Genomic DNA, 8,694 nt, shown 5'->3' with positions numbered 1-8,694 from the left:
CTCTCTCTCTCTCTGCATCACTCTCCCTCCCTCTCTCTCTGCATCACTCTCTCTCTCTCTCTCTCTCTCTGCATCACTCTCCCTCTCTCTCTCTCTGCATCACTCTCTCTCTCTCTCTCTGCATCACTCTCTCTCTCTCTCTCTCTCTGCCTCACTCTCCCACTCTCTCTCTCTCTGCATCACTGTCCCTCTCTCGCTCTCTGCATCACTCTCCCTCTCTCTCTCTGCATCACTCTCCCACTCTCTCTCTCGCTGCCTCACTCTTCCTCTCTCTCTCTGCCTCACTCTCCCTCCCTCTCTCTCTCTCTCTCTCTGCATCACTCTCCCTCACCCTCTCTCTGCATCACTCTCCCTCCCTCTCTCTCTCTCTCTGCATCACTCTCCCTCTCCCTCCATCTCTCTCTCTCTCTCTGCATCACTCTCCCTCCCTCTCTCTCTCTCTGCATCACTCTGCCTCTCCCTCCCTCACTCTCCCTCTCTCTCTCTGCATCACTCTCTCTCTCTCTCTCCCCCTCTCTCTCCCTCTCTCTCTCTCTGCATCACTCTCTCTCTCCCTTACTCCCTTTCTCTCTGCATCACTCTCCCTCCCTCTCCCTCTCTCTGCATCACTTGCCCTCTCTCTCTGCAGCACTCTGCCTCTCTCTCCCTCTTTCTCTGTGTCTCTCTCTCTCACACACTCTCTCCCTCTCTCTCTGCATCACTCTGCCTCTCTCTCCCTCACTCTTCCTCGCTCTCTCTGCATCACTCTGCCTCCCTCTCCCTCGCTCTCACCCTCCCTCTCTCTCTGCATCACTCTGCCTCCGTCTCCCTCACTCTCCCTTTCTCTCCCTCGCTCTCTGCCTCACTCCCCTGCCGCGCTGCTCAAGGGCCTCACTAACCATGGAGGAGCTGCCTCTTACCAAGCCGGTGATGTTCCTGCTGGCGATTGGCCGGGGTGAGGCTCTCTGACCAGCCCAGCGGTGAGTGGAGCGCTGGCGAATGATGGTGTCCATCTCCAGACCGGCCGGGCCAGCGATTGTCGGGCTGGGTCTCCTAGTGCCGGCTCGGACAGAGGCGATGAGGGGCTGTGAGGTGTCTGGGATCAGCGGGCTCAGCGCTGGGGGAGTGTTGGGTGGGGGGAAGCGAAGAGGAGGGAGCGACAGGGCGATCCTTCCATCCTTGGGGATCAGTGGAGGTGCAGGTACCTCGCGGGAGGGCAGGAGGTGGGGAGCTGGGGCGGAGTGGGCCAGACCCTTGCTGGGTGAATTCATCGCTCCATCATCCTGCAGGTAGCGAGAGTGAAGACCCTGGAAAGCACAGTGGAGGCTTGGCAACGCTACAAGAAAGAGTGTGTCAGCAGAATGTTCCAGGAACCAGCATCGCAAGGTAATTCCCGGATAGAGAGAGGGGACTGAGAGACACCAGTCAGTGTACAGATATCTCCCTGAGAGAGAGAGGGGACTGAGAGACACCAGTCAGTGTACAGATATCTCCCTGAGAGAGAGAGGGGACTGAGAGACACCAGTCAGTGTACAGATATCTCCCTGAGAGAGAGGGGACTGAGAGACACCAGTCAGTGTACAGATATCTCCCTGAGAGAGAGAGAGACTGAGAGACACCAGTCAGTGTACAGATATCTCCCTGAGAGAGAGAGGGAACTGAGAGACACCAGTCAGTGTACAGATATCTCCCTGAGAGAGAGGGGACTGAGAGACACCAGTCAGTGTACAGATATCTCCCTGAGAGAGAGAGGGAACTGAGAGACACCAGTCAGTGTACAGATATCTCCCTGAGAGAGAGGGACTGAGAGACACCAGTCAGTGTACAGATATCTCCCTGAGAGAGAGAGGGACTGAGAGACACCAGTCAGTGTACAGATATCTCCCTGAGAGAGAGAGTTGATGGAAAGTGAGATGGATTGTTGGAGACAATGGTCAGTTCTCTTCCTTCTTCCCCCAGGCCTGGTGTGTAATCGAACTTTTGATTCTTACGCCTGTTGGCCAGACGCTCGGTCAAACGCTGTGGTCAGGGTGCCCTGCCCATGGTACCTGCCCTGATTTGAGAGTGGTGAGTTCCATTCCCCTCTCCTACACCCCTCATCTGCTCTCGATCCCCGCGGCACCTGGGATCTGACTCACTGATCTCTCTCTCTCTCTCTCTCTCTCTCCCCGCCCTCTCCCCCGGGCAGACAGGTATCGCTTTGCAGTCAGGAGGTGTGGTCTGGACGGAGACTGGGTGAAGATTAACATGACTCAGCCCTGGAGGGACCTGTCCGAATGTGCATTGGACCACAGCAGCCTTGCTCAGCAGGTCAGAGGGAACAGGTAGCAGACCGGGATCCACTAAACAGAGGATCTCTCCCTCAGGGATCCCTGTTACAGAGGGAATCTCTCCCTCAGGGATCCCTGTTACAGAGGGAATCTCTCCCTCAGGGATCCCTGTTACAGAGGGAATCTCTCCATCAGGGATCCCTGTTACAGAGGGAATCTCTCCATCAGGGATCACTGTTACAGAGGGAATCTCTCCATCAGGGATCCCTGTTACAGAGGGAATCTCTCCATCAGGGATCCCTGTTACAGAGGGAATCTCTCCATCAGGGATCCCTGTTACAGAGGGAATCTCTCCCTCAGGGATCCCTGTTAAAGAGGGAATCTCTCCATCAGGGATCCCTGTTAAAGAGGGAAGCTCTCCATCAGGGATCCCTGTTAAAGAGGGAATCTCTCCGTCAGGGATCCCTGTTACAGAGCGAATCTCTCCCTCAGGGGTCCCTGTTAAAGAGGGAATCTCTCCGTCGGGAATCCCTGTTAAAGAGGGAATCTCTCCCTCAGGGATCCCTGTTAAAGAGGGAATCTCTCCGTCAGAGATCCCTGTTAAAGAGGGAATCTCTCCGTCAGGGATCCCTGTTAAAGAGGGAATCTCTCCATCAGGGATCCCTGTTAAAGAGGGAATCTCTCCGTCAGGGATCCCTGTTAAAGAGGGAATGTCTCCATCAGGGATCCCTGTTAAAGAGGGAATCTCTCCGTCAGGGATCCCTGTTAAAGAGGGAATCTCTCCATCAGGGATCCCTGTTAAAGAGGGAATCTCTCCCTCAGGGATCCCTGTTAAAGAGGGAATCTCTCCGTCAGGGATCCCTGTTACAGAGCGAATCTCTCCCTCAGGGGTCCCTGTTAAAGAGGGAATCTCTCCGTCGGGATCCCTGTTAAAGAGGGAATCTCTCCTCAGGGATCCCTGTTAAAGAGGGAATCTCTCCGTCAGGCTTTGATCCCGTTAAAGAGGGAATCTCTCCGTCAGGGATTAAAGAGGGAATCTCTCCGTCAGGGATCCCATCCCTGTTAAAGAGGGAATCTCTCCGTCAGGGATCCCTGTTACAGAGGGAATCTCTCCGTCAGGGATCCCTGTTAAAGAGGGAATGTCTCCATCAGGGATCCCTGTTAAAGAGGGAATCTCTCCGTCAGGGATCCCTGTTAAAGAGGGAATCTCTCCATCAGGGATCCCTGTTAAAGAGGGAATCTCTCCCTCAGGGATCCCTGTTACAGAGGGAATCTCTCCATCAGGGATCCCTGTTAAAGAGGGAATCTCTCCGTCAGGGATCCCTGTTACAGAGGGAATCTCTCCGTCGGGGATCCCTGTTAAAGAGGGAATCTCATCGTCAGGGATCCCTGTTACAGAGGGAATCTCTCCCTCAGGGATCCCTGTTACAGAGCGAATCTCTCCATCAGGGATCCCTGTTAAAGAGGGAATCTCTCCATCAGGGATCCCTGTTACAGAGGGAATCTCTCCATCAGGGATCCCTGTTACAGAGCGAATCTTTCTGTCAGGGATCCCTGTTACAGAGGGAATCTCTCCGTAAGGGATCACTGTTAAAGAGGGAATGTCTCCATCAGGGATCCCTGTTAAAGAGGGAATCTCTCCATCAGGGATCCCTGTTAAAGAGGGAATCTCTCCATCAGGGATCCCTGTTAAAGAGGGAATCTCTCCATCAGGGATCCCTGTTAAAGAGGGAATCTCTCCGTCAGGGATCCCTGTTAAAGAGGGAATCTCTCCATCAGGGATCCCTGTTAAAGAGGGAATCTCTCCCTCAGGGATCCCTGTTAAAGAGGGAATCTCTCCGTCAGGGATCCCTGTTAAAGAGGGAATCTCTCCGTCGGGGATCCCTGTTAAAGAGGGAATCTCTCCCTCAGGGATCCCTGTTAAAGAGGGTATCGCTCCGTCGGGGATCCCTGTTAAAGAGGGAATCTCTCCGTCGGGAATCTCTGTTACAGAGGGAATCTCCCCGTCAGGGATCCCGGTTAAAGGGGGAATCTCTCCGTCAGGGATCACTGTTAAAGGGGGAATCTGTCCATCAGGGATCCCTGTTAAAGAGGGAATCTCTCCGTCAGGGATCCCTGTTAAAGAGGGAGTCCCTCTCCCTCTCTTGCTCTCCCTGTATTAGAGTCTCAATACAGTTTTTCTTCACAAACAGGTCCCATATGGAGAGAGAGGGAGAGAAAGAAAGAGAGAGAGAGACTCTATCTTTAAAAGCCTCTCCAGCTATCAGGGACCACATTTAGAGGCAGAGCCCCTGTCTCTCTCTCTCTCTCCCCCATCTCTCTGTCTGGGACAGGAACTGTACACGGTGCTCCGAGTGTGGTCTAACCGAGGGATACGGAGACCGGAACTGTGCACGGTGCTCCGAGTGTGGTCTAACCGAGGGATACGGAGACCGGAACTGTGCACGGTGCTCCGAGTGTGGTTTAACCGAGGGATACGGAGACCGGAACTGTGCACGGTGCTCCCAGTGTGGTCTAACCGAGGGTTACGGAGACCGGAACAGTGCAGGGTGCTCCGAGTGTGGTCTAACCGAGGGGATACGGAGACCGGAACTGTGCACGGTGCTCCGAGTGTGGTCTAACCGAGGGGATACGGAGACCGGAACTGTGCACGGTGCTCCGAGTGTGGTCTAACTGAGGGATACGGAGAGCGGAACTGTGCATGGTGCTCCGAGTGTGGTCTAACTGAGGGGATACGGAGACCGGAACTGTGCACGGTGCTCCGAGTGTGGTCTAACCGAGGGGATACGGAGAACGGAACTGTGCACGGTGCTCCCAGTGTGGTCTAACCGAGGGGTACGGAGACCGGAAATGTGCACGGTGCTCCAAGTGTGGCCTAACCGAGGGGATACGGAGACCGGAACCGTGCATGGTGCTCCGAGTGTGGTCTAACCGAGGGGATACGGAGACCGGAACTGTGCACGGTGCTCCGAGTGTGGTCTAACCGAGGGATACGGAGACCGGAACTGTGCACGGTGCTCTGAGTGTGGTCTAACCGAGGGATACGGAGACCGGAACTGTGCACGGTGCTCCGAGTGTGGCCTAAGTGAGGGATACGGAGACCGGAACTGTGCACGGTGCTCCGAGTGTAGTCTAACCGAGGGATACGGAGGCCGGAACTGTGCACGGCGCTCCGAGTGTGGTTTAACCGAGGGATATGGAGACCGGAACTGTGCACGGTGCTCCCAGTGTGGTCTAACCGAGGGTTACGGAGACCGGAACAGTGCAGGGTGCTCCGAGTGTGGTCTAACCGAGGGGATACGGAGACCGGAACTGTGCACGGTGCTCCGAGTGTGGTCTAACCGAGGGGATACGGAGACCGGAACTGTGCACGGTGCTCCGAGTGTGGTCTAACTGAGGGATACGGAGAGCGGAACTGTGCATGGTGCTCCGAGTGTGGTCTAACTGAGGGGATACGGAGACCGGAACTGTGCACGGTGCTCCCAGTGTGGTCTAACCGAGGGGATACGGAGAACGGAACTGTGCACGGTGCTCCCAGTGTGGTCTAACCGAGGGGTACGGAGACCGGAATGTGCACGGTGCTCCAAGTGTGGCCTAACCGAGGGGATACGGAGACCGGAACTGTGCACGGTGCTCCGAGTGTGGTCTAACCGAGGGATACGGAGACCGGAACTGTGCACGGTGCTCTGAGTGTGGTCTAACCGAGGGATACGGAGACCGGAACTGTGCACGGTGCTCCGAGTGTGGCCTAAGTGAGGGATACGGAGACCGGAACTGTGCACGGTGCTCCGAGTGTAGTCTAACCGAGGGATACGGAGGCCGGAACTGTGCACGGCGCTCCGAGTGTGATCTAACCGAGGGATACGGAGATCGGAACTGTGCACGGCGCTCCGAGTGTGGTCTAACCGAGGGATAGGGAGACCGGAACTGTGCACGGCGCTCCGAGTGTGGTCTAACCGAGGGATAGGGAGACCGGAACTGTGCACGGCGCTCCGAGTGTGGTCTAACCGAGGGATACGGAGACCGGAACTGTGCACGGTGCTCCGAGTGTGGTCTAACCGAGGGATACGGAGACCGGAACTGTGCACGGTGCTCCGAGTGTGTTCTAACCGAGGGGGTACGGAGACCGGAATTGTGCACGGTGCTCCGAGTGTGGTCTAACCAAGGGATATGGAGACTGGTACTGTGCACGGTGCTCCGAGTGTGGTCTAGCTGAGGAATACGGAGACCAGAACTGTGCACGGTGCTCCGAGTGTGGTCTAACTGAGGGATATGGCGACCGGAACTGCGCATGGTGCTCCCAGTGTGGTCTAACTGAGGGATATGGCGACCGGAACTGCGCACGGTGCTCCCAGTGTGGTCTAACCGAGGGATACGGAGACCAGAACAGTGCACGGTGCTCCGAGTGTGGTCTAACCGAGGGGTACGGAGACAGGAACTGTGCACGGTGCTCCGAGTGTGGTCTAAGCGAGGGATACGGAGACCGGAACTGTGCACGGTGCTCCAAGTGTGGTCTAACCGAGGGATACGGAGACCGGAAGTGTGCACGGTGCTCCGAGTGTGGTCTAACCGAGGGGATACGGAGACCGGAAGTGTGTACGGTGCTCCCAGTGTGGTCTAACCGAGGGATACGGAGACAGGAACTGTGCACGGTGCTCCTAGTGTGGTCTAACCGAGGGGATACGGAGACCGGAACTGTGCACGGTGCTCCGAGTGTGGTCTAACCGAGGGGATACGGAGACCGAAATGTGCACGGTGCTCCGAGTGTGGTCTAACTGAGGGGATACGGAGACCGGAAGTGTGCACGGTGCTCCGAGTGTGTTCTAACCGAGGGATACGGAGACCGGAACTGTGCACGGTGCTCCGAGCGTGGTCTAACCGAGGGATACGGAGACCATAACTGTGCACGGTGCTCCGAGTGTGGTCTAACCGAGGGATACGGAGACCGGAACTGTGCACGGTGCTCCCAGTGTGGTCTAACCGAGGGGATATGGAGACCGGAACTGTGCACGGTGCTCCGAGTGTGGTCTAACCGAGGGGATACGGAGACAGGAACTGTGCACGGTGCTCCTAGTGTGGTCTAACCGAGGGAGAGGGAGACCAGAACTGTGCACGGTGCTCCGAGTGTGGTCTAACTGAGGGATATGGCGACCGGAACTGTGCACGGTGCTCCGAGTGTGGTCTAACCGAGGGGATACGGAGACCGGAACTGTGCACGGTGCTCCGAGTGTGGTCTAACCGAGGGATACGGAGACCGGAACTGTGCACGGTGCTCCGAGTGTGGTCTAACCGAGGGGATACGGAGACCGGAACTGTGCACGGTGCTCCGAGTGTGTTCTAACCGAGGGGTACGGAGACCGGAATTGTGCACGGTGCTCCGAGTGTGGTCTAACCAAGGGATATGGAGACTGGAACTGTGCACGGTGCTCCGAGTGTTGTCTAACCGAGGGGATACGGAGACCGGAAGTGTGCACGGTGCTCCGAGCGTGGTCTAACCGAGGGATACGGAGACTGGAACTGTGCACGGTGCTCCAAGTGTGGTCTAACTGAGGGATATGGAGACCAGAACTGCGCACGGTGCTCCCAGTGTGGTCTAACTGAGGGATATGGCGACCGGAACTGTGCACGGTGCTCCGAGTGTGGTCTAACCGAGGGGGATACGGAGACCGGCACTATGCACGGTGCTCCCAGTGTGTTCTAACCGAGGGATACGGAGACCGGAACTGTGCACGGTGCTCCAAGCGTGGTCTAACCGAGGGATACGGAGACCATAACTGTGCACGGTGCTCCGAGTGTGGTCTAACCGAGGGGATACGGAGACCGGAAGTGTGCACGGTGCTCCGAGTGTGGTCTAACCGAGGGGGATACGGAGACCGGAACTGTGCACGGTGCTCCGAGTGTGGTCTAACCGTGTTCGATGCGGGCTGCGTGCAGATTAATTTGTCCATCTGTAGCTTGTAGACTTTATTTGGAGCTGTGTCTGGTACCTGTTTGCAGTTGTGTTCTGGAAGCTGAGATCTGTGTTCTCTTTCAGACAGAGACTCATCACATCCTGAACAGATTGCGAATGATGTACACTATCGGATATTCCCTGTCGCTCACTGCCCTTATCTGAGTGGGGGCAATCCTCTTAGCTTTCAGGTAAGATCCAAGCAAGACCAGCTTTTCTCCTAGAGTATATACATCTCCCTCCGACAGTGCAGCACTCCCTCAGTACTGGCACCGGGGTGGGGGGGAGTGTTGGCCTGGGTTACGGGAATCAAGTCACATGGGAGTGTCGAACCTCCGCCCTCTCGATTGGGAGATGGGGATTGTCAACCCCATTGAACAGGCCAACATGTTGGGTTCATGGTTTTGTCCTGACCAGAGGTGGAGGTGTTGTGAGGCACAGAGACTGAGGCGAGAGAGAGAGAGATGGGAAGGGAACGGGCAAGAGATTAGTGGC

The sequence above is a fragment of the Cetorhinus maximus genome, unplaced genomic scaffold, assembly GCF_964194155.1.
Source record: "Cetorhinus maximus unplaced genomic scaffold, sCetMax3.hap1.1 HAP1_SCAFFOLD_2316, whole genome shotgun sequence".
In the NCBI taxonomy this organism is placed as follows: domain Eukaryota; kingdom Metazoa; phylum Chordata; class Chondrichthyes; order Lamniformes; family Cetorhinidae; genus Cetorhinus; species Cetorhinus maximus.
This window is presented reverse-complemented; position numbering follows the sequence as displayed.